General features: G+C 40.7%; 1 protein-coding gene across 14 annotated transcripts in view; it reads right to left on the bottom strand.

The window, feature by feature from the left end:
- Window positions 1–27,685, bottom strand: part of LOC120899936 — a 59,386-nt gene that overhangs the window by 19,176 nt on the left and 12,525 nt on the right. For 12 of the 14 annotated variants that reach the window (XM_040306311.1, XM_040306312.1, XM_040306313.1 and 9 more), the window contains one exon: window positions 15,002–15,047. The exons of 1 other annotated variant lie outside the window; for it this stretch is intronic. The gene's annotated coding sequence lies outside the window, so the exon portion shown is untranslated. Of the gene's footprint in view, window positions 1–15,001; window positions 15,048–23,370; window positions 23,471–27,685 lie in introns of all 14 variants that reach the window. One more of the 14 variants, XM_040306314.1, reaches the window with a different exon arrangement.

The raw sequence follows: 27,685 nt of genomic DNA, 5'->3' as shown, positions 1-27,685 counted from the left end.
ATTTTAGCACGTTCTAATGCATTTAAACAGTCAGCTGTCAGCGTAATTGCCACTGAAGTCTGCTTCTAGTCACTAAAAAAGTATCGCTTCTTTCGCCGTGTCTTTGCAACCGGAATAAAGTCAAGCATAATCTCAACAAGGATAAACGGACTTCAAAAAGGGAGGATGATCGTGGACATGACACGCGTGCTGGTTTTGGCTAATGGTCAAAGTTACTCTCGTAACCGGGACAATATACGGTCGGACGTTTGTTCCCTTCCACAGCGTTATTTCACCACAGACCGGAGTATCTTTGAATTTGACTACAGTGTGCAGGAAGAAGCGGTAAAGGAACGAAGCCAATTATGGTGCAATGAGCTTTACCGAAAATCCACTGACCGAAGCCAAAGCCGCACCATGGTGGCCAGTAGAGTGTGGAACAATACTGGAATGCTGCCACAAAATATTAAACGGAAGTGTGCACGATGACTATCTATCCATTGGTGTAGTAGGGCAAAGATATTCTCCCTACCATGAAGGTAGTGCACGCCACATGAAAGCGTAATGCTTCTTGTGTAGCATGTTTATCGTACATTCGGTACGGTGAAATCGTACCTGGGGGTGTTGGTATACTGTAAATGACCAGCAGAACGTTAGCAAAGATATGTCACTTACTGGAGCTACGGACGCTACCGGAGACTATGGCTGGAATGTGTAATAACCTTTCACCGGCTGACAGGAGGATCTCGTGTGCCGCACAAGGGAAAAGCACACAAAGGCAAATGTCCGTAGGTAAATATCGTAAATTTATGCATCAATTGGATAACAACGGAATCATTGCCCTGATGAATTTGCCAAGATTATGAGTTGGGTCCATTAATGAGCTCCTAGGAGTAGTAAGCGTAGCCAGCATAGACAGGACTCACTTGGTCTCTGTACAAGTAATTGTCTACAGTATCACCAGTTTTGCTACGCCCAGTACAAGTTCGGAACGCACCGATTAGAACGTAACCTTGTTTGCGCAAGTGTGCTACACGTATGCGGCATTCGGATGCGTATGCTAATATTTGTGTGAAAGGCTCGGCCCATAGTGTGGTACAGTCAGATGGTGTATCGGTGGTGAATAATTTAGTGGTGGTTATATGAATTGGTTGTTTTTAATTGATTATTTCTTGTGCTATTGGGTTATTTTAAGGACTACAGAAAAATGTGTGTAACGAGTTTACTCTAAGTTAAGTTTTCATTTCCTATGGGGAGGGGGGGGCTCTTTTATTCATAGTAGTATGTTTAAAAGTTTTAACTGAAAATAGTTTCATTGATACTGAGGGAAATACAACTGCTAAAAAGGAACGGAAAAGGTTTAATTTTGGATTTGCGAGAGTTGTTTCTTCGTTCGCCTCAACACAAAAGAGCATTTCTCCCAAAGATAGAATTATTATAGAAACAGTGTTCTGGGACGCAGGCAGGGTTCTGGGACGCAAAGCAGTAATTATTTCCCGAATGTATCAATTTGTAAAACACAAATTCCAACCAAATTGGCAACGACGGAAGCAGACACTCAAATTACGTAAGCGTCTAATATATGTCCGGAAGCTTTTCAGTTCCATAGCGTCCATAGACACTCGTCCCTTACATCACACAGTCAAAACAGGTTTTTTGAGAACTGGAGAGGGGGACTGTTAGATATTTCAATCGTAACCAACAGCGAGCATTTTCGGCCAACACACAAAAATTCCCATAACCACTTTTACTGTCTCCCATGCCCCCTGGGGAATACAGGAAGAATTGTGTTGAGTGTGAAAATTGAATAATCCCCGCTCTTTACGCTTGTGGTTCCCGGTTCCGATTCGTATCGAAATGTTCCGCATGCAATGGAGAGAAGAAAAAAAGGTTTTATGCATACGACTTTTTTCTCTTTTTTTAGAAGCCATCGTCATCGATCCTCCGCTGCTCACTTTGAGCTAACTCTACACCACCTGCTATCATCGCTTGAAACAAAAGTAGATTCGGTGTGGCATTTATGGATGATTTCCAAATTATGTATCAACAGGAAAGAAACGTGAGATAGATACAATGGAACTGGTTTGGACGGATGAAATCCTCGGGCTTGCTATAGCAACTTTTACTTATCGGAAGCGATTGATCGGAAATGGAACCGTAAACAACTGTGGCGGTCAAACATAATGTGGTGAAGGTATCGGTTTGGAACCAAAAGCAAAAGATTCACGCTTTTTTTGTTTTTTTTTTATTGAGATTTTGAAACGTTCACGCTTAGACGCTTGACGTAACAAGTGAATATTTATATGTGGTTCACAGCGTCGTTCGTTCGTCACAGCCCCGAGCAGCAGGCCAGGAATGGAAGAATGTCTTGGAAACCGATATTGCTTATTAATTTACTATCTATTACTAGCTTTTTCCAAACCCATGCTGAATGAGAGACTTTCTTCAAAACTGTTTTTGTTTTGATTTGAGAGACATAAATGTATACTGTATTTGTATACCCCCTGTATTCTCCCAACTGAAACTGTGCAACATCTAACCATGCCATGAAGTCACACAGGCAAGAAGAAAAGAAATAGTCACGTACGACTGATTTCGATAGGAAACGGTGATACTGGAAATCGATACCGAAGGAAAAAGTCGATGATGTAGTAATCGGCCGTAGGGTCACCGTCGTCGGCAAAACAGTGAATTTTCTGTCGTAACCGATCACCGCCGTTTAATCTGAAAAAGAACCGGCTGGCGGCTCCCCTCTGGGTATTGAAGGGCGCGCGAAGACGATTGACCAAATGGTGTGCTAACAAATCTTTCGATGGATTTTATTGTGCACAATCAAAGAACCGTGGGGCCATACGATACGATGCGAGAGAGAAAAAGAGTGAAAGTCGGTCATTTCTTTAACGCACCTGACGTCCGCCCTTAAGGCGTTTCGTGTCTTGCACTGCATTCCATCACAGTTCCTATTCAGTCAGTACGCTTTCAAAAAATTAATCAACTGACATTTAACCAATGCATCTTGCCAAGGAATATAGCAGATTTTTGTATTTTTTCACAAATTGGGTTTACGGCAATAAGGTCAGCAGCACCACTACCTGGGAATGTTGTTAACTGGATCAGCTACAATAAATTAAAATTGTTTTTCATGGTCTTGGGTGGGTAAAAAGAGTCAGATTGGATGATGTTTTCTATTGTTTTTTCATACCTTTAACATTTTTCGGGTTCGTGGAGCTCGTGAGCAGCGTAGAGCTAAGCCCGTAGGAAGGAAAAAATCCAACAAAGGGGCCCTTCACGATGCTAGTTAGTTTTTGGTATAGAGTTTGGCAGTTGGAGGCTGAAATCATGTAAACACCATAAATCCACACAAAACCACACATAAAACTAGCCTGCAATTTTCAGTCTAGATTATTCTAGCCTAAAAGCTAGAATTAGATTCGAGTGCCTGCTCGAAAAATGGCAAAACAAGGTGGTCTTTACATTTATCCCAAGGTGCATTAAAGAGATCTGGTGATGGATTCTAAAATCAAAGTGTATGTAGTCCAGGTGATCTCATAGCATTTTTTTTTATAACCAAATTTGAATATCACTTTTTGACAGGATGGGTGAAAACTTTTGTTCAAACAAGCTTTCTTGAGGCTTGACGAACACTCAAAACAATCTTAAAATCTTCATTCAGAAGTAGAAGCGATAAAAATCAGCCTTCTAAATTCATACACCTTGGGATAAGCCCACCTGTATATTATACCCACTTAGATAGCTGCTCGAAAACTGCTATACAATGCAAACAGCTGACAGGCTGAAATTTCAGTCCACGAACTTAAAACGGAAAGGGCCCCAAAATTGGACCCGAACCAACCGTTGCCTGAAGGAAAAGTAATATTTTTTCATCCCGCGTACCAATTTCCACGTTCACTCAACCAGCACATCAGATCGGATTTCGGTAAAAAGGTGGCAGTCTACAACTTTTTCTATGAACCCGTCAAATGTGCCAATGTTAGGGAATTGTTAATAGTCGGAAATTTGGAATCTTGCCGATAAAGACGCAATAAATTCATTGGATTGCACCAATGACACACACACACACACTCTGGGGAAAGGTGAAATTGAATTCGATGGGCTTTGTTGGCCACCATGAACGAGATACAGCGTATGGTGAGAGTATCGAACTTGACGTCGGAAACGTTTGAATCTTACAGGGGTCTAAGGCAAGGTGACGGAATCTCCTGCCTGCTCTTCAACATCGTCCTGGAAGGTGTCATTCGAGGCGTGGGGCTAGACAACGGGGGGAATTCTAGAAGAAAGTCGTATTTTGGTTCAATATTGTTTTCGGTAGTATATTCCAAAAGAGCGGAAGTATTTCCGCCCCTTTGGGAACAGCTGATTTGTTAACGTTCGCAAAAAAATATTTGTGGTTTTTTTCGGTAATATATTTTGTTTGCCCAAAAAAATAAGATCAAACCCATGGGCTGTAAAGACGGTTGTTTTATTTATGTCCTAAAAGTTAATTATTCAAAACGCTCCACATTAGCAACCTTTTCTTAATAATCGTATCTACGCGCTCTTTGATCGAAGAATGCATCTCTCTTGCTGGCAACCGCATAGTTTAACTTTTCTACGCAGGAAAAACGCTCGGTGCCTTCTTTTAGGGCCATCAAATCCCTTTTTCCTGTGCCGAACACATAAAACTACGCTCAGAAAGATTTTCTTTAATTCTACCGTTGTTTTTTTGCATCTACCCTAGGTTAGATACCCCCAGAATACGATATTCATACACCAGTGCAAGCAGTTGTTGTGTTGCGGATAAAAGTCGTAACGTGAAATTGGCGCGAGTAGCAGCAGTGCGGTAGATCCATAACGCACCTGCTTAGTTTTAATTCCCATGTTTATCCGTGCCCCATGGACGACCAACCTTTGTTTTTGTTTTGTCTCGATCTCTCTTATTTGGCTACTCCTACAGCTCAACCCAATGCTAAAATGGCGGTGAACGATCGTGCGGGCAGACTAAAATCTCGTGTAATTATAAGAGAGGTAATTAATTAGCATTGTGCGATTTTCCCTCTGCGCCAAGCGTAGCGGAACAACTGCCGTGGTAATCAACGGGGGCACTGGCATTTGAAACAGGTGGGCAGAGAAATTGTGGTGGTGTTATTTAAGTCTCTCCTCCGCAGTGTACGGAGATGTTACCAGTTTTTCCCCCGCAACGGTAAAAAAAGTTTCTAAACATGAGACGTGCACCGATAAAGTTTTTTTTTCCGAACTAGTTCCGTACACTGAGCTTCCGACGAAGCTGTTTGAACTGTTGCTGCTGTTGATGGAGTGTTTTAGCAGTTGACCTTCAACGGCATGCTGCCAACGTATGCACTGTTCTATTTTTAATGGCTCACCGCTCGGTACGGAACCGTACCTAATTAGACATAATGTTCCATACAAGGTTTGTCTAGGGCAGGTGTCTCCAAACTACGGCCCGAAGGCCGCATGCGGCTCTCGAGATCGTGTAATGTGGCTCGTGATGACTTTGTAAAGACTAAAACTAAAAGTTTAATATTTTGATTATTTTAATAATAAATTCAATGTTTATTTTTATAAGTTTAAAAAGGAGCTTCAATAATATGAAGCTGTACGATTTTGATATAGTCAGTTGATATTTTCTAAAAAAAAAGGAAATTTCGATTTAAAAGGAGAACGATAAATATCGTTCATCCATTAGCTAGGTACAAAAATCTAAAAAAGTTTAAAAACACCTTTTTTATGCTCTAAAAAATGCCTGATAACGTGAGGATAATTTCATTGCTCCTTTTATTCAAATTTTAATTATGATGATAGATGTGAGTAATGAAACAAACCTCACAATTTTAAGGCATTTTCTCACCAGACATTGAACCGTTTATAACTTTAAACTTATGGTATCCTGAACATGGTTATAATTTAGATACTTAGATACGTATATAGGGGCCCTTTCCGTTTTATGTTCATAGACAGAAAAGTCAGCCGATCAGCTGTTTGCATTGTATAGCAGTTTTCGAGCAGCTATCTCAGTGGGTATAATATACAGGTGGGCTTATCCCAAGGTGTATGAATTTAGAAGGCTGATTTTTATCGCTTCTGCTTCTGAATGAAGATTTTAAGAGTGTTTTTAGTATTTGTCAAGCCTCAAGAAAGCTTGTTTGAACAAAAGTTTTCACCCATCCTGTCAAAAAGTGATATCCAATATGGCTATAAAAAAAAATGCTATGAGATCACCTGGACTACATACACTTTGATTCTGGATTCCATCACCAGATCTCTTTGATGCACCTTGGGATAAATGTAAACACCACCTTGTTTTGCCATTTTTCGAGCAGGTACTCGAATCTAATTCTAGCTTTTAGACTAGAATAATCTAGACTGAAAATTGCATTCTAGTTTTGTGTGTGGTTTTGTATGGAATGTTTACATGATTTCAGCCTCCAACTGTCAAACTCCGTACAAAAAACTGACTAGAATCGTGAAGGGCCCCGTAGTTAGGTTAGGTTTCAAGTGCATTGCGGCAAATTAAATGTGAAGAGAGAAAGATAAAGAGCAATCGCGAAAGAAGGCAAAATTTACATTAGCAACAAATAGAAACAGGGGAGAAAGCAATCTAGAGCGTAAGATGCATTTGAAAGAGTTGGTGAGTATAATGCTCGCAAAACACGGCAATGTGAATAGCATTACGATGGTGTTTCATGAAGTTTGTCATATGTTTGATTTTGGAACCTAAGGATTGGAAGTGCAATTCTTTAAAAACCGCCTTCGAAACGAGTTATTAAGTTGATCTATTTACTAATTTTAAACTAAGATTAGACTTAAGAATATTCACACAGATCACTGTTATCGATTGAACGAGAAATAATCAATTAAACAATTAAACAAATTACATTTTCATAACCAAAAGTAAGCGACTGTAATAAAAAAACAATATTTATGTGTAATCCGGCCCATGAAGTGAAAAGTTTGCAGAACCCTGGTCCAGGGGATTGTATCGGTAGACGCGTGAAAATCAAATCGGTCAGATCATTAATTGGAACGGTGGGCTCACCGGAGAGTTCAATATACGGCGCCCTATATTAAGGAAGCGGAAGCAAAGTTCTGTTTCCAAATCCAAAGCAATGCCAAAAACAAGCTCAATGCTCGTTGCAGCATGACATTGAGGGTCACATTTTGGAGGCTGTTTCTAACGTGTTTTTTCGTGAGTCCGCCATCATATTTTGAAAAGCCGTTTTTATTGAATGCATGTTGCAGCATATTTTTTGCCCAGAGGGTATCATAAGTCTGAGAAAAAAAGAACATTAGCACGGCAACAAGCTCATCGTTTGGTCGCTGTGAATGTTTAAAGTATGATTTTACCTTCAACCAATTTCAAACGCTTCGCCTCGAACATATCAATAGTAGCAGCATGTTGCTTATGTAGTAAGAGGAAAACAAAGTTTAAGAAACCGGGAAACAGCATGGCTCAATGTTAACCTCCAACCGTCTTACAACCACTATAACCATCGGTGCCTTAAGTGCTTTGATCGGTTTCCAATCGTCAAATATGCTGTCTTCATCGATCTAGATTGTAGAAGAACACAGTCATAAAACAAATTTTCGATGCTATGTACTATGTTTTACATTAATTCATCTACCGGTAGATTTGTTGTGTTTCAATTGGTTTTCCATGACTTTCTACCGGCGTTAAACTTAAGGTGTCTTTATGCAGTTGTTTTTTTTTTTCGCTCTGCTTCGCCAAGGGTGCAAGACCACTATTGGAAAGCTTCTGCCGTCTAAACTTTAACTAAAAACTTACCACATACTCGATATGCAACGACCATCGCGGATTTCTCCGATGTAACATACAATGCGTTAGCAATTGTTGCTAAAACACCCGCCGATGAAACGCAGAAAGGCCGGTGAAAACATCCTTCAGTCCGGGCCTGCCAACGGGTACAACACTAGGGCTACGTGTGGTAATAGATTTTATGCAAGTGCCACTTGACGGATTGGGAAGCATTTGCACCACTGCATAATGCACTGCAGTATGTGCTTTTTCCATTCTACCGGTTCAATTTTTTACCTCGCTGTCGCTCAAAATACGTAAGCATTTTCCCATTGTTTCAAAGGTCTGCAATTTATGTTCAGTGAACACCACCATTCCCATAATAACTGGTGGGTCGTTCTGGGCGAGGTTCGAAATCGTTTACCACGTGCTTGCTTGCGACCTATTGCAGCGATAAAATGTAGCTATAGAGCATAATCGAGTAGAAATGAAATTTAGGAAAAATAATCTCCCAACTAGTACGTAGATGTGTGCCCTGAGTATGGAAAATGCGTTGTTTTGGTTGGTTGATTGTTTCAGCCTAATACGTAACACTGCAGTTTGTAGTCTTTTATCTCTTGATAATTATAACCATTAAACTCGAGGTAGCTCTGATGGACTGGAAAATGTGGGAACGGGTATAAACGAGAAAAGATTTACGCGCGGGTCCAGTTTCCAGTTCCAAAAATATAATAATAGCACACATTTCTGTGCCATGAGAGTAAGGTGACTGGACCTCCAAAAATAAAATTAAAAGACATACAGACAGCTGGGACAAGATTTTAGTGATTTCCATACGGTAAAAACAAGTGTTAATGTGTACAGGCGTCCCCCGAGTTACGACCCCCTCGAGTTACGACGATTCGCAGTTACGACGATTTTGATTTTGACAGTTTAAAGTTGTCATTGAAATGAAATTGATAGATTTTTTTAATTTCTGTGCTGTTAACCGTTACAAACACATTTCCACAGATTTCACAACTCCCCAGTCTTGAATATCTATATCGTATAAATTTTACCCAAAAAGCCGTTTACAAATTATCATACATTATTTGAAATTAAATACTCGATTTCATTGATTCTTACTGTACAATTTTGATTATAAACTTTATTTTCACAGATATTCGACGTACGACTATTTCGACTTACACCTTGCTTTGGGACATTTTTTCGGTCTCAAATACAGTCGTAACTCGGGGGACACCTGTATATGTGTATAAAATCACCATTTTTGAATCCACAGAAGATTCGTCTCATGGAAACGCAAATCGGTTCGCGAATCTTTTTTTTGACACTGGAAGGGGACAGATTCATCATCAAACAGTCGTTCCGTGGAAAATTACCCACTCAGATACATCGAAGTGTGTATCGCATTATTAGACGATGTATCGCCGTTGTGTAATCGTCAATTCGTATGCCTAAACAACATGCCCATTTTGAGTTCCAGCCCGTATGAACCTTGCCCCCCATGCGTAGGACTCACTGTTGCCCACAAGAATAAGATAACCCAGCCAAGAAGTGATATAGGGCAGGCCTTGACCGACAATGGTTGTTGCGCCAAAGAATAAGAATAGAAGTAGAATGTAAAGCAGATTTGTAGCGTTTTGCCAGTAACAACTAGAGCAGGTGTAACGGGTTTGAATGTTTTGGAAAAAGTTTTCATTTGTTTGACCGTAAATTTAATTCACACACAAAAACATACACACACATTCGCGCGTCGTCATGTTATAGATGCATATGGGCTCCCTTCTTTCTACTTTCCTCCATTCGCTCTGTATACATTGTTCTCTGGTATGCTGCATGCTTCATACATTTCACACGTTATTCATATGTTATCAGAATTGACTGTATTCGTGTGTGCTTTTGGGTTTTGTTGCTGCTGCTTCATCCACGCACACACTCGTACTACTTAGACCATTGTGTGCCTGGTGCCTGGAATTTTGCTGCATTAGTGAGCATTAATTACCGACACATACTCACACGGTGTACGGTCCTATGACCCGGATTCTTGGTTTGGTGGGACACAGGGTTCAACAGGAGACGGCGAGATCCTCTTATGAACACACACAAACACGAGAGAATTCATTGAATCATAGCATTGTGATGATGAAACGATGTCTTTCTTATAAGCGCCAACTTCATCGGTGTGGATCGTCATCTGCATCGGTGCATTCAATCGTTCAGTGCACACGGTCCGTCTCAGTATGTAATATGGGGGAAGCGATCCGAATTTGTGTTGCATCCAACACGGCCCGAGCGAAGTCATTTTTTACATTGCGCTAAAACATGACACCCCATTTCGTTCAGGGCAGTGGGACATCAAAAACATGCGCATGCAGACGTCTGTCAAAAATAATTGCGCGGTGGTAGGATGGAAATTTCATTGGATTTTTGTATATGTGTAATTCTGTCCTGAATTGATCCTGCTGTTGTGTCAGCAGCATCAGTAATGCTGGTGCTGGTTTTGAGGTGCTGTGTGAGTTGAAAGTAAAAACCAGAAAATCAGAAGTACATGCACGATGCAGATTTGCACCTCTCCACACAAGGTGAATGCATAATAATTGTTTTGAGCCTGGCATGCCTGTATTTGGTCGAAGGATGCTTAGAACTGGATCATGGAATCCCAGTTCAGTAAGGAGACTACAATATACTAAATTTATGTAATAATAGATGACTATAGTTTGAGCCAATGAGCTTTATACCTCGTTTGTAATCATTTGTATTGGATATCTCATCTTAAATATTTCGTCGTTTTGTCTCTTCACATAGAAATAATTTAACGTCAAAATTAATGAAAAATAATATGACGCCACTCCACACTTTCCAAACGTGACATTAATTACGCCACTTGGATATTTCGATCCGTTTTCAATGTCCGTGCCGTAAACCCAAACTAAAAAGGTTATTCTCAATTTGCGTCGCTCCACAATTGTTAATCTGCTCATACTGCTATGGTATTGTACTTTTTTTTAAATTCCCGTGCGATTTTTTTTCAATGTACTATAAACACACTCTGGTTGCTCTCTATCGCTTTATATGAAACGGATCTCCTTCGGCCGGTCGTGTTTGATTTCGCTTTTTTTTAATTAGCACGTTCTCCAAGGGTCGATGCATCGAATGATTATTGGGTACATATTTTATACGTTCGGATAATCTCCCCCGCTTGGTGCGTTTCGCATTATAAACGTTTTCCGAAAATTATACAGTCGTCTAATTTTACCAGCAATACGGTGCATCGGTAACAGAGAGGCACTTGGTTTTTGTTTTTAATATACGTAAATAAATAACATAATCCGTTGCTGCTGCTGCTACTTCCTTTTTTGCTCATTCGCGTGTATGTTTACACTAACAGGGCACCCGGAAGACGTTGATTTTTAACTCCGATGTAAACATTTCACGATCACGATTCGATTCGCTTTATGTTTCAATGCTCGTTGTTCTTGCGCGTAGATCAATCACCATTACCGTTTCGTCGTTTGTGTACGAAAACAATGAAACGGAAATCCCTCCGACAGCATACACCCAGCGGAAAATAAATGAGAAAGAAATTGGCAGAACAAATTTCCAGTCTCTATCCAGTGTCTGGTTGGGATGAGTTTCGGATCGTACATGTGGTTGTTCATATTTATGGTTTATAATAAGTAAATTTTGCTTTCTGGGAATTCTGGAGATATCTGTAGACTGAGCAAGAACATGCAAGGTGTAATGCATGTCCTTGCTCAGTCTACAGATGTCTCCATAATTCAATGTTTTAAGTCGTTTTTCTTCATGTATTCCTTCCTTTTTATTCGCAGTCTTCATCATCACCAAGAACTCTTCTACACGGCTCACATTCCCACCATGATTGAATGGCATCGTCAATGGTTGCGCAGCCTGAGAACACACCGCTAATGTGCATTATGCATTAAGGCATAATTTCCATATGTGCTCATTTTACCTAACAATAGCGCGTTCGAGCGTTTTACACCACTAGCCCGACGAAGAGGGGCATCATTGGATGAATAGAATGCAAATCGGAAAGCCATAGAAAATGGTTCTAACCGATCATAAATTCCCCACTCTGCTTGTCACTATAACGCCTCCCCCAATGTTCACTGGTTCGATGGTATACCTTTGCTGCATTGTCTTCTGGCTGACCTGAATGTACGAACAAGATGAAGAACAAAAAAAAACAGTTCAATGTGGTGGTTGTTGACCCAGACTCCACTTGTCTTTTGAAACACAGATTCCATTGCTTCCGTGTATAAATGTGAAAATTGTGATAAATGCTCGCTATGTGTCCATAAATCTTCTCAGTTTTGCGGTAAGTTGTGCTTCTCGGGGCAAAGATCTGTCCCCTGTGGCAATGAAGCATCAGGCTTTAGAAAGCATTGACGTGTGTTTGCGTCAGTGCAGGGCTTTCGTGTAAAAGATACACACCGTCCAATAGTTCATGACCGTCGAACGGTATTCGATGTAATTGCATCGAATCAGATGCAGCTCTGTACGGTTGCAGCTGAGCTACTCCTTCTCGCCTCGTTGCCGATGCATCAAGTGTATGATTTAAACTTTACTTAAAAAATGTGAAAGCTGCGTTTTGCTGAATTGAGCTGAAGGTAAGGGGGCGCCCTGGCAGTCATCAAATGAGACAAACAAACACGACTCTGGTCGATAGGTGCTCTGTCATCTGTTGAATGTTTTAAAGACCATGCAGTGCATGATGCACTGCAAAACACCAATATTTTGTACTGGAAAATAAAATAAATTATAGTTTAAATTAAATGCTAGTAATTCACATCCATAATGATCAAGAAATCATTCAAATTTGATAATCATTAATGTAATCAAACGTCCATGACAAAACATATACAGTGGATAAACTTGCATTATGTACCCATAATATTTGTGTACGTTTTATATTTTTATAAATCAATAAAATTCAAATGTTTTATAAATTTTACAATTTGATTGAGTGTAAAGCATGCCATTAGTTAAGAAAAAATATTTATTGAAACAATAAATATTTTAAACGCACTTTTATGGAGAAACAGAGAAAAATTACGTACATAAACTTGGAAATGTCCCGGATTGAATTCTGCATACTGTAGCTTTGACAGTAAAAGTGCGCATATCATAGGAGGGTATCGAACATCATAGGCAGAATCAAACCGACAGGTTTGAGACGATATATCTCTTGTTTGTTCGAGAGTGACCAACGGTTCACCTCCATATAGCTCTAAACGTTTGTTCGAGTTTGATGTCTTGTTTGATAGTTTCCAGAGCGCCGCCTAACTAATACGTGCCGAGAAGCTTTATATTTGTCTGCAGAAGATAAATGTATCTATTCAACAACTGTTCCTTGCTCTCTCTCAGTTAGTTGGAAAAAACGATAATGATAGTTTCGTGCAATCATATGACACTTTCATTTGCATTTTCACTTCACCGACATGACAAAGCTTTCCACCAGAGCCGAAAAGCGCTCGTGTGTACTGTAAAACTGTTTGCTAGCTATCTTTGCTGTCGGTGATATCTCCATCGTTCAGATATCATACTTTTTTTTCAAATGTCTTTCGGCATAGTCAAATACAAACGTGTATAGAATTAACCATCACCACTACTACCAGCAGAAGTTGCATAAAGTGTGCCAAAGATAAAAATTCCCGCACCCGGTAGGTGGTGGTTAAATACTGTGTGGAATGGAGTGAAAGATGATCGCAAACACGTCATGAACCGGGCTAAATCGGGCCGGCGGTATACATGTGAATGACGGTCGGTTAACGCCTCGCTGGATGTTGTTTTGCGTGGTGAGTTGCGAGCGTGTCACATGTTTATTGTTTAGGACGAACCAGGGGTAACAGTATAGCTCGTGCGTAACCAAAAAGAACCACAGAGGCGCTGGCTATAGTCGGATAAAAATAAACATCCTCTGCACGGCAGGCGCCATCAAACAATTCGCTTTATACAAACATATAATTGAAACAATTTGGTATTGATGTTTGTGGGCAAAAAAAACTGCAAGCCGCAGACGTTTATCTTAAGGTCAGTCACGCGTAGCGCATTTTCTTTGCGGAGAAATTTTTTTTTATTACAATAGCAGCAATTATCTCATCACTTGGAGTGACTAAATATGGCGATTATTTTGACACACCTTAAAATTTGCGTCAAATTTGACAAGGACTTTTATTTGTCCAAAATAAAATCATTCCCAAACTCTCAATACCTTTGTGTCGGTTTCGCTTTGGTGTGCAGAGACCGCACGTTTATTTTAAGCTGTTTGTTTTTTTTTTTTTGAATAATTTTAAAGATCGCGGATTGATCGGTCTCGTACTACATTGTAACATTTCCCTTGCAATTTAAACCATCAACAGACACAATAATGTATACAAAATAATAATATTGCCACTAGGTTAGCTTTCAATAACACGTTTCAATCACATTAAAAGCAACCGTATCACACCTCTCTCTACAGCGCTCTGCGTTTAATAACGCAAGGAGAAAAACGGAACGGCGCTTTCTACCATATGATGCTTGATTCGATTTGAATTAAAATCCTATCTCGGTAGACGCTCTGGAACATATAGGCAAACATTTCATCGCAACAATAATCAATGTATTTATATCGTCGCAATGTAGCGTCGCGGCCGGAGGTTCGCGATATGCAATTCCATTAGCATAATTAATACGGGGAGCAGCGGCGAGTAGTAATGTGCCATTTTATTTGACTAACCGCGAATGACCATTTCAGCACCGGTGTGCGGATGGTAGCCTCATCCCATCCACACCCCCATTATGTAGTTCACATATGCAGAGATGATCGCTTTCCATCCATTCGTGTTCACTCTGTAGTGTGTCTATCTTAATGTTCGGCCTAAAGAGTGTATTTCAATTACTTTCAATTGACCTACGGTGTTATTTCAGTGATCTCTGTAATCAACAATCGGCGATGCTGAGGGAAAGAGGAGTTTTACACAATTTGTATGTGTGTGTCGGTATGTAAATCAATCGATGATCGTTATTTATCATTTAAATTAGCTCGTTCAAATTGGTTGATCAATAAATAGAGAATTAAAATGGGCGGTGGACACGAATGTGTGAGTCGATGGTGATGTATGGTGAGTTCGATACGGCGTTTTGCTAATTCGAATTTGTCGCCAGCAGCTAGACATAATTAACTGAGGAGATGCTTTAAAAGGGAGGGGAGGGGAGTTATGAATGAAATATTATTATAGCTACCTTTGGACGCTCAGGAGTGTTGCGAAATGCTAATTCGTTATGAATCCTGTAATAAATAAAGAAATCGTAATTTTAGATTATAAAATTTGGAAGATAATAATGTAATTGAGTCTTAGTCGATTGGTAGCAAACTTTTCCGTTATCTTCCTTTATTACATTCTTATAAAGACTCATCATAATTCACATTCAATATGGTGCTTTTCAACTTAGTAATCTTCCACGAACTGTGAGCAGTATTGTGCTTGAAAAAGCTAAACATCCTCTTTAAATCGAATATCCCAGACGAGACGTATTGCGTTCGGAATCGCATTCACCAAACGCCAGACGCTGTTCACTGTGCGCTACTCGTGCATTTGTGCGGAAAAAGCATATGCGTTCTTAACTCTTAGTATCTTACTGGGTCTTCACACGTCGCGGGCTAGTCCTTCTTCTTATCCGGCGCTACAACCGCTTTGCGGTCTTGGCCTGCCTCAGGTAGTCCACTATAGTATTTTTCAACTGAGTCAATTTTGTCTTTCCATCAGTCTGACAGACTCGCGACCTCGCATACCGTACCATCAAATATTGTTTTGTTTTTAATGCGAAAATTGTAAACAAAGTTCTTACCCTTTGTAAATGTTCATATTTTATACTTTCAATACAAATGCAAGTAAAAATATAATTAAGTATGCGATAAATAAACGAAAAAGTATATTGGCATACAACAGGGCCTCCACACGAACCGGGCTCATAATCTACATACAAAAAGAAACGGTACGGTAAGCTCCGTAACGTATGGAGGCCCGCTTAGCCACATCCACCCATCTCACCAACGTGTACGCAAGACAAAAACAGCACAAAGGAAAACATAAAATATTAACACCAGTACACACCACCACCAACAGCAAATGGGAGCAGCGTTCTGTTCGCGCACCGGTAAAGGCATCAGCGGATCCCGTATGGACATTTACGAGCGTACATCCGAAGTTATCCGTTCTACGGTCACCGAAGTTATTCGTTCTATGGTAAAATTGTTATCGACATTGGAGAGGAGAGTGGATTGTTTGAGGTGAAAAGGCCGCATCAGCGTCCGACCGTGGAGGGTGTGAAAAAACGAACCACCTTCCTCCATGTGGAGTTGCCACCTCGACGGCAGGCGGGAGCAAAGAATCGTGTTGTGTGCCATTCTCTCGCTTTCTTGCGCGTTCACGACGAGTATTTCAAAATAATAATAAATGGAATGGCAAAAATACAACGTAAAATGACTACCAAGCGACCAACAGTGTAGACAAGGAACAGAAGGAGATTGCGAGAATGGTGGGAAACGTTATGCAAAAGATGGAAAGAATTGAAAATTGCGAACTGCCGTGCGAGCGAGCGCGCGCTCTACAGTTGATTGCCGGCAAAAAACCTGCTCGCCGGGTCAATGAATGCTTTTGCTTTCTTGAACCGAAGCGGAACGCAACGTCTCTTCTCATCTTTCTTTGGGCAGTTCATTTGAATAGAGAAAGACTTCCACGTCCGTGTCATCTTGGATCGATCATTGCTCCGGTCGCGGTCGAGCCCATGATGTCGCTGGGATTGTATATGATAGCGCTTTTGGCTTTTATGTATGGATATAATTTAGCAAACAAAGCACGACTGATAATGAACAAAGAAACATATTTATACGTGTAATATGTTCATACACAATTATTTACAAAATTGTATATGCGCAAATATGTTCTGTTAACTTTTTTTCAAAAAAAGTTTATTGAAAATGGCAAAAATAGGTTTCATAACACAGTTAAATTGTGTGGGCAATTAACTTGAAAACTCATGACTGTCAACCATAATGACAGTCAACAACCAATACGCAACACATGGTTTTTTCTATGCTTCGGCAAATTAACTCCTGGTTCAAACCTATTTCGTCGAACGGAACTGAAAACATGTCGAGAAAAATCTTATCACGATAAGCATATTTGCTAGAGAATATTGCCAAATGTATTCGGGAACCAGCTATAGCCTATGGCTTTTCACCCACAAACACATACCGAAACTGAAAATCATACGCACGTTTGAGAAAATACTAATCCCGTTACGGTATCGATTTTTCGTCGCAAACAGAAATTGTTATTTTTTGTTTGTAAATGGGATTTCTAGAATGGTTGTCTGACGATGACGATCTGACGACTTTCAGAGCTTTATCTTGCTTCATTGCGAGGATTTGAAGATTCCAGCAAAAGGTCCAGGAATAATCGTTACGCGCAATTCTTTAAAAGATTCTGCACTTTCCACCAGCGTCTCGAACCCGGTCTGGCCGGTTTTTTTTTTGGTTCCACCATCGCGCTCACCATTCTCCAACTTATCGTTTGTATTATGTTGCAGAATATTTATGAGAATCGAAAATTGCAAACACGAAAAGAAAACCTCGACGATGGTAAAAATTGGCAGCACGAAACTGGTCAAACTGGTTGGTTTCGGCTCAGCTGTGTTCAGAAATTTGCTCGGTTTAGGGGCTCCAAAAATCCATCATGCTGAGAATCATGAATTTTGTGTTTGTGTGTATGTTCATTTGGAGTATGGAATGCGAGACCAACAAACCGAGACCATGATTTTAGCGATTTGGGGTCGGGAATCGGGAAGGTAGCAGAGAGAAGCGAATACCATTGGCTTGCTTTTTGCCCTGTTGCACTGCTGGGTTGCTCAGTGGAAGCTTACCGACCGGGCGAGTGCTCAAGGGAGGTCAGGGACAGTTTCAAGGCGCGTGTTCGTATGTAATTTTGTGCCATCATCATCGTATTCTTGTGCTTCTCTAAAGAATATACGGTGTATCGCGGTGCCACAGTGTTTTTTAGATGAGAGATGGAAATGAACAAAAATAATCTTTTACCAGTTGGATTTTGTGCTAAGTTGTAGGACTTTTTCTATGAATTTTGAGGGAATATTCATTTTTACTGAGGGAATATTTTCAACACAACAGGCTCTCTGATTGCTAAGATATTTGAACCTCAAATACCACCAAAAATATATCTGATTATTATGAAAACCATGTTCCAATTCTAAGCGACAATTGTTACCTTGCATACTTCCACAATATCAAAGAAGATGAGGACATATTTATCTTTTGCTAACAATATTTTCACAAGAATATTTGGTTTAAATGGATTTTTTGGATTTTTTTTATTCACAATGTATGGTGTATTAATTATTAATATCGTATAAAAAACTTGTCCAGACAATAAAGAGGATTTCGAGTTGATGTTAGAATTTCTGTCTCAAGCAATAAATTTGCCCATAAAAACTATGTCTGCTATATGTCGTTCCGTCACATGTTGGAAGGATTATAAAATAAGATACATGCTAACCAACCCACAAAAGACTTTGCAAGACTCCATAAACAAAGGATTCACTCGGGCTTGGTATGTGTTGTAACTGAACACTTCTTCTTCTTCTTTGGCACAACAACCGTTGTCGGCCAAGGCCTGCCACTTGTGACTAATTGATTTCCCCCCATAGCAGGATAGTCAGTCCTACGTATGGCGGCACGGTCCATTTGGGGTTTGAACCCATGACGGCCATGTTGTTAAGTCGTACGAGTTGACGACTGTACTACGAGACCGGCTCAACTGAACACTGTCGCCAAAAAAAACAAGCCACACACTTACAAACATAGAAGAAATCGTGTCATACACCATTAACACCCAGAGCTTCCCTTGTAAACTATCCTTTATTCTGCCACATTTTGACATGTTGTACGCGGATATGTCGGCGAACGATGAATGCAATGAATGGCCCCGATAATACAACGACGTTGAAGAAAAAGAAACACACACACACACTCACACACACACACACACACACACACACACACACACACACACACACACACACACACACACACACACACACACACACATACCCGCTGCAGATGGTGCAAAGGAAATTAAGTAATTGGTTTTATGGCAAGGACACACACACACACATACCCGCTGCAGATGGTGCAAAGGAAATTAAGTAATTGGTTTTATGGCAAGGACGAATATTTTTACACATGCAGCAGAAGAGCGTTCTCCTTCTCTTCCTCTTTCTTTCTGCATTTTAATATGCGGAGTATGTCATCGTTTTCTTGAGGTGTATGAGTTCAATGTCCGATAAATGCGATTGCTTTGCAAAGAAGACTCGTGAAACAGAAGAAGTCACATTGTCTATGGCATGTGGTACGTAACTGCACCCGGTGCAAATGTAGGTGAATGTAGACAATTTTATGGAATTATGCTGCAGCAGCAGTCCCATCTTAACTTGGTGTTTGCTTTTGTGGACCCAAGATAGCAACGTCAAATGTGTTTTTTTCGATTTATGTTTTCGTTGTTTGCTATCGAACAAGCAATTAATACATTTCGTCACCTCTGGCCGATTTCACAACATCTTGCGTTCTTAGATAGCTTCATGGCAATCCGTATACGTCTCTCAAATGAACAAAACTAGAGGCTATCCCCAAAAACGTAACCCTAATCCAACATAATCCATTGGCACTCTCCCCCTCCCTCAGACACCTAGAAGATGGTGTTATTGGCAGTGAAAGTGAACAAGTCATGTGTCCGACCGGATGCAATTCCCCGGATCTTGTATGTCCAATCTTACCTTACCGGAGAAATGGCAATGGGCAAGGTGTCTGGATACTCCACGATCAGGTCCCAAACTTCGTCCAAAACCAAACTTCTACCCTCCTTCGGTCACCGTTTTGGGCGATTGGATCGAAAGTGTTTCCGATCCGGAAATCGTAAAGCGTGCAACCGAGGTGTTTGAGATCTGTTTTGACACTTTGTTCGGTCGGTTGTCTGTCTTCGATTATGGCGTGTGCTGGGAAGCTGGCAGACACATTCAATTCTTTTGCTCTCTAAGGATGAACGCTTGGGGTAAAGAAAACTCCGCACGAAAGTTTCAACAACTTCCTGTGCCGGGCAGTGGAGTTCGTTTTACGTACGGTTGTGTTGCGTATTCGAAATGTGTTGCTTTAATGTGGTCTGAATCGGGCTTGAAAAGACCGAATAAGTAGTGTAGCACGTGAACTTCATCCTTGTGTTTGCTTGTGTTAAGTAAAAGCTGCTTTTAAAGTTGTTATGGGGAATTCGGTTGCTAGGAAAGCATTTGTTATAGTCAACGTTTGAGTGATATCAAGTCAATAAGCGTTCAGGCTGCATGATGTATGATTGTCTGTAAGCTGATTTTTCAGTCACTGAAAGGTACTTGAATTGGGAACCCAAATTCCCACAAATATTAAAGCCACATATCCAGTATGAATACATCATAAAAATGCATAATGCGATCCGTTCATTCTGGGAGGAGTTTTAGCTGCATTATAAAATTAATTATATGAGGCTTAAGGATTAGTCTGGGAAGTAATTTTCATCCCAGCAGTTCCCTCATTCCAAATTTCCAACCGTACTCTTCTGTGAATGTGTGTATATATTTCATGTGCTTATTAGCTATCGACGTTAGTAATAAATTATGAAACTTTTAAGACCTTATAAATCTTGCACGAGTCCAGACGCGAATTCCTCCTACCAGCGCCAGCATCAAACTTGCATTGAACATAATATAGGTCCAACATAGTCAAACCATGCGAAATGGCACACAAACAGAGGATGTAGAAAAGTGTAGTGCAGAATTCACCATGCAAAAAAAAAATGCTTTAGTTCGTCTGTGTGTATATGGTGTAATGTAAAGACAAAGGGAGAAGCGACAAAAAGATCGCACAGACGTTCCGATACCATGGAAATAACAGTTAAATTTGTAGCTTCCAAGAACCGTCCGGTCCTGTGAAAAGTGCATTCGAACCCCTCTATGTGTATGTATCCAGCCCTCTCAAACAATCAGAAGTCAGATAAGAAGTCCCATTGAGGACGATGATCATGTGAACGCAATGACCATTGACAGTTAAGTAAGAAGATTAATGTTTCTCCACCCCCGGAGCGGCCGATGAAGTCAGACGAAAATCCGTTAAGCATCTCTAAGACCAACAGCACTTCAAGGATGAATTAAGTGCCCTCGATATTTGAGGTTCATGATCAAGGTCCATGATCCTTCGCTTGGTTATATCTGTTAGTGTGTGGATCCCGAGTGAGTGGTTTAAAATTTTCTATGAATGCGTCAAAGTTAATGTTGCTTTTAAAAACAACGCTCTGCAACGGCACGCATCATATTCATGGGAGCTTCTAATGAAATGAGCCCCCAATGTTCAGTGGCGGTTTAAACCTTGTGGAGGTCCTAAGCGGTCACACGGATGTAGGTCTGTTTCAAACGCAGGGGGTTATATCAAATATTCTCAACTAGATTGATTAGCAATGTTACTTGTGGTTGGGGGTAATTTTATGTTCTGGGCCCCTCCAGATCACGGGGCCTCACGTAGTCGCTTAGTATGCGTAGTGCTTAATCCGCTCCTGCCTATGCTGCTGTATATGCATTGGACTGGCCGAACGCTTCTGCCTCGTGCGGTGGTTTTACTCAATCGCAGCACGATTACTGCCAGGACCATGCCTCATCATTGTTGATAGAGATGCCAGTGCCATTTACGCGACTATGAAGTGGTGGTAGGCTCGAATTTGAGACTCTCCGAACCACGAACGCTCAATTACGTAAGACATGGTGTGGGAAGCGAGTAATAAAACTTTCCCTTCATATTATAAAGGCAACTCTCTTTCACTTGCTTCCAAGGGATCTCTCGCGCACCGTGTGTAAATCAGCGGATTGGAATGTACCATAAACGAATTGTACAAGATTTGTGTGATCGTATAATGAACGGTTTTGATGGGTGTATGATTATTGGCCGTACATACGATTCGTCGTTTTTATTGCTTTTCAATAACAGTTTTTTTTGAGCAGAAAGAAAATGAGATTGAGCTGCTCTTTTTTGATGATTTTTTAAATGTTAAAATGCAGCTTACTACGTGAATATTCCGATGGATTCAGATTTAAGAATGTTTTTCTTACCGCCTGTGCACTGTTTCAACTGTTTTTCAAAGGTACATAACGGACAAAATCTCATCCTCGAATACTCAATCGTGCTGCAATTTTAGAAAATTGTATCTGGATAAAATAAATCGCGATTTTAATTCATTTTCCACAGCAACCGCGTGCGCATTACCATTCCCACCCTTCCACGAAACTCCCATTTTATTGTGGAGGAAATGCTTAGCTAATATCTCAATTCCCGTTTGAGCTAGATTAAAATGACAGCGCATATACAAAGTAGATTGGCTTGGTAGGACTATGATGCGCTGGGATAAGAAAGCGTCTGACAGCATTTTATAACAGCCCAAAACAACCCAAAGGAACAAACATAAAAACAACAACAGCGATATAGCACGGGCTCTACATATCGTTGTTGGTAGCCGGCCAAATAGGGAGCGAGATAAATTTACTAATTATGTGCAAAATTTATCCAATTAATTTCAATCGTCGGCATTCGCTCGTTTGGGAAAAGGCTGGGAGAAAGATTATCGCGCAAAATACCGAACACGGCATCAACACCAACGCGCAAAGCATGATGAACCAAGCGTATTTTTCTTATATGTGACTATTAGCCGTTTCGCTCTTAGCTCGTTGATTGAATCATGTTTTTTTTACCAAGGATTATTTGCCAAAATGAGGAATCGCGTACTTATTTTCTTTTTCCTTCGTTCACTCTCGATTGATTGACTTATTTTAAATTTTGGAAAACATAAGTCAATAATTACTAATTGATTTCGCTGCCATTTAGAGTTAAAAGCCGCCTCTCCTCGAAAACCAGGTTAATCTGCTTTCATCTGTTTATTTGAATTTGGGATTAATCGATTTCCGCACACTTTGACACATGGCTTAATGAGCAAACGAGAGCTTTTTCTTTCGTTTGCTACTAAAATCATGCTGCCTAAAATCCGATTTTCGTTAATATATGTCTCGTGCGATTCCGCGTCTGTTCCTCAATGGCAGTGCCGTTAATGTCCAACTGCTCCAGCAAACTCTCAAACAGCAAAGAAGCTGCGAATTTCAGTCAAAATAAGGATGTTATTCTTTAAAATTAAATTTTAAGAATTGTTTTCTAGATAGAAAAAGTAGTAGAAAAGTTTTCTACCTAGTTCTAGGTAGAAAAGTAGACCCCACTACAAGTACATAGTGTTGGCCGTCAAAGCGATGACTCCAAAATGATAGACTATCTGCTGAAAGATCGTATCCCAGTAACGACTTCAACAAGCACTTTCATCCAACACAGGAAGAAAGCTAGAGCGCCCAAAAAAAATGTTGCTCCATTGAGAGAGAAGAAGCCGAAATGAGACAGCTGAGATAGATTGTGCTGCATTTGACTTAGGAAGCGAAGAGGGAGGATTTATTTTTCCAATATAAATTTCAATTTATTTTCCACTCACTGTCACTGTGCGGGCCACCGATTACACGCTCCACCGGAAAGATCTCCATTACACCGAATGGGAAAGTGATAGGAGTGAGTCTGTATCAAGTTTGAGTTTCCTGGAATATCGAGTTGAGGGTTTAAAATTATTATACTTTTTGTTGGGTTTGTGTATTCATTTTTCACATTTTTTTATTTATGTAATGACATCTTCCAAGAAGTTAAGATTCGATGTAACAAAAAAATAATTTTGACAAGTGTCTGCCTCTAACTATCCGGCAAACAGTATAGCACCAAGCAAAACAGTATTGGTTTGATTGGATTCCGGTCCGTTTTGTCTCACGCCGTGCCCGATTTGCCGGAAAACGCTTTCCAATCACGTAGGCAAATGTCCCGCCAGGCAGTATCCCTTACCCCCTACACCACCCCCTTCTTCGGATAGACAAATGTCAATCGCATTTCGCCGAGTTTTCACCACCACGGACTGTCAAAAGCAAAGATGCGATAACATCTGTCTATGCTGCCTGTACGTTTGGGACATCTTCAACGCGACGCGTTCCGTGCTGTTCGCTGATTTAGTTTAGTAGTGTGGTGCTAATGGAGGAGGGTTGGGATTATAGCAGCAGACAAGTATGTAGTATCTGTATGAACTAGATTGCCAAACCAGTGTTGATTTCGAAGCGAACACAGAAACAGATGGTGTATATTTGGCACAAGGGTTTGGCCAGTGGGTTTTGTCGAATTCAGAACGCTTTTCCCCCTGGGAGGTGTAATAAACAAACATTCCCCGCCAATTTTTGGGTCTCCGGCTCCGTCACCGGGTGGTGCTTTGGCACCTCTTCCGGAGCACTGGGAATGTATTTCAGGGTGCGTACTTGTGACTTGACGCAAGTGAAATTTATAGATTCTGTCCCGATATTGCGCACACAACAACCCCTCCCAACTGGAGGGCGCTGACTACTGCTGTTGACATATTTTGTCAACCACCGCCGCACGCTTCCGTCGAACACAAAATCCTGGCCAACGGATTCGGAACGGAGATTGAATAGATTTATTTGTTTGTTCTACCCCACTAGGTCGTTCTTTTTGTTCGGGAAATGTTTTGCTACAGAAAGCTATCAAAATCATGGAAACATTTTTCAAGCGCTTTGTTGCGGAGAAGTGGACATTGTGGTAATAGTGTTTTTCGGGGCTACTTGTCCGCGGCGTTAACTTATGGGGTCCGCAAAAGAGTTATGTTTTATAGGCTTTTTACAATAGATTATATTTTTTACTTGCAGAATACTTGCTTGAAGTGGAATACTTTGATACAGTATGTTTTGTTTCAGGAGCAGCCAGGCAATGTGTTGCGAACTGCAACAGGATTCTTTCTTTCAGCCCAAGTAAATTGTTTTTATCAAATCAAGCGTTTTTTAAGCATCGATATTTTTATTTGCGAAGCTAAAAATCCGTCGCTTGTCTCGGGGTTAGGAGAAAGAATGAACTTTGTTCTCTCCTGCAGCTCCGATCGTAAGCGTTCGGGAATACTCGGCCCGATCAGCGTTGAACGTTGACCACACTAAACGCGGGCCGTGTCGCCCTCTATCGATAATTACTGGGAACAACACCTTACGATCGAATCGGTCGTTAATAATAATTAACACTCTCCCCCAGTGTTTGCAAGCTATAAAAACACTCTGATTGTTCCGATTCGGTGTTGTCTCTCGTTGCTTACTTTTCTTGTCCCAACGCAATTTTAGCCTATTTAGGTGACCACCTAAAGCCGAAAGTTTCGCCATTGTGTTAGCACAATTTAGCACATCTAGATTGTTCTCCGCTAGCTGGTTGCTCTGCCCTGTTAGGTTGCCCACCCCTGTCTTATTGCTTTTCTTTGTGGACAAGAATGGCGGTTCACTTCTCGCTGAGCAAATTGCCATGACTAGCATTAATATTCTCACTAACATTAACACAAATATTAAATATACTTCACTAATAGAACAAAGTGTAAATATTTTAAGTATGCTTCTACAACCCTACGAATGTGGTTCCTTTTAGTGTCACTTCTTCTACTTTACTTCACTTCAGCACGGCCTTATTCCGAATTTCCTCAAGAACTATTACATCGCCGGCAACGGGTGAGATGTACAAGAAAACGACACGATGTCCTTAATCCGTAGCTCTAGTGTAAGCACACACACAAACTATTTTCACTGCACATTTCCTCACTTTGTCTCTTTTTTCATCTTTAACTCCAGCATAGTGATTCCGAATCGCCTCAGGAACCATTTTTGCCTTGTTTCTTACCCTGCTCTGCTGCACAGCGAATCCGAATTACCTCAGGAAACTTTCTAGGCTGGCAACGTGTGAAAGTAAGAAAGAGTTTAATGATTATAGACGAGCTAGGATTTTTAGAACGTTGCGAACTGCAACAGGATTCTTTCTTTCAGCCCAAGTAAATTGTTTTTATCAAATCAAGCGTTTTTTAAGCATCGATATTTTTATTTGCGAAGCTAAAAATCCGTCGCTTGTCTCGGGGTTAGGAGAAAGAATGAACTTTGTTCTCTCCTGCAGCTCCGATCGTAAGCGTTCGGGAATACTCGGCCCGATCAGCGTTGAACGTTGACCACACTAAACGCGGGCCGTGTCGCCCTCTATCGATAATTACTGGGAACAACACCTTACGATCGAATCGGTCGTTAATAATAATTAACACAATGACTAAATCTGGAAATAATGCGTCCAAATGAGCAAAAGACAAAGAGGTGGTGCCAAATAAATTCGACGCGTTACTGTCGACCTGCCACTAAACATAACACCATAGCCTTCGAAGGAAGCCAACTCCATAGTCGCAGCAATAGACCTGAACAACCACACATCGCTACAAAAGACAAAACACACCAGAAACCAAACGATTTCCAGACAAGAAGTTCACTGTATCAACAACCTCACCATCACCAAGCAAACAACAGTGTAATTATTATAATAATACAACCGAGTATGTCCGGTATAAGGCAAAACAACAAGGGGGAAATACCTTGAGAATTATGTAAACCGTTAGCACAAGAAGTGTTAACAATACGGCTAGTAAAAAGCCGTCATACTAAAAAATTAATAAATAAAATAAATGTGTAGATGGTTCACTAAGCGTTCACAGACACCACTAAAATTCAGCAAGCACAGTGGATTGTAGCAAAGATACACACCAACACAGCTGCCAATTGTTTGAAATTAATACTGTTGAAATTAATAAGTCGAAATCTCACCTGAAATTTTACCAGTGTGTCTGTATGCGCCTACCAAGTTGAGTTTACAAACATGACAAATCGATACCAATTTTCATCGGCGAGCGCGTTCGTGGTGGCTGAAAACTTGCACACATATACCTACTTTTACTGTTGTGGTTGAAGGTCGTCAACATGAACGCTCACACCGAAAAGACCCGCTAAACACTCCTGTCTCTCAACTGGCCTACCATCAAACCGATCAGAGTGTTTTATTAGGTTTCGGGTGAAAAATGAAGAAATTGGTAATATCCGGATATTGGCTAAAGGTTGGCTGGGCGGTCGCGTTTTCAGTTGCGGAAAAGCGTGCGCCAATAGGGGACGGTGTGAGGAAGAAGAGGCCAAACAAAGAAAAAAAACACAATCCCACCACGGAGCTGAACTGTTTGGAAGCGTTAATAAGGTTAGATTTGGGAGGACACGCACCATTGAGAGAGAGAAAGCGTCGTAGGAGAAGTTTACTTCATTAAACCGATTGTTTCGTGCTTGGTCGGTGGGCGCGGGAATGGATTATCGACAAATTATGGGGCCCAGAAGCTGTCAAGAAGTTTGGTATTTTCATGGTATACTTTGCGTGGATTTACTCTTCTGCCTCTTTCGGGTTTCCACCCAATGCATAAAATGCGGATGTACTAATGCGCCAGGATAGCTGGTTGGATCACCCATGTTCACTGACTTTATTGTAATCCTTCACAAAATAAAAGCTTAAATAATACTCATAATCTATATCGCATTGTGTCCTATAGAAGAGCCGACAGAGACTGAAAGGGGACGGAAAACACACAAAAAACCCAAAAAGAAGGGGCGTTTTATTTATCCGTTTGGCTATCATTATTACCCGAGGTTGACTCGACTTTTCGGCTTCGTCCGAGCAGGTCTTATAACCGTGTATACGCTGAAAATAAATGTCGTACTACTAAAACAAGGCACGTACAATTCGGAGAGGAGGATGGTTTTTTTGTAAAAAGGATTGCCGAATAAATAAGCCAACCAGTAGTGAAAGTGGGATTCTCGTACAATGTTCATCCTTCGTGTTTGCTCGTACCTATGGATGCACAATACGAGCAATTGTTG

The sequence above is a fragment of the Anopheles arabiensis genome, chromosome 3 (assembly GCF_016920715.1).
Source record: "Anopheles arabiensis isolate DONGOLA chromosome 3, AaraD3, whole genome shotgun sequence".
Taxonomy (NCBI): Eukaryota; Metazoa; Arthropoda; class Insecta; order Diptera; family Culicidae; genus Anopheles; species Anopheles arabiensis.
Note: the sequence above shows the minus strand (reverse complement) of the source record. Positions and strands in the feature narration are given on the sequence as shown.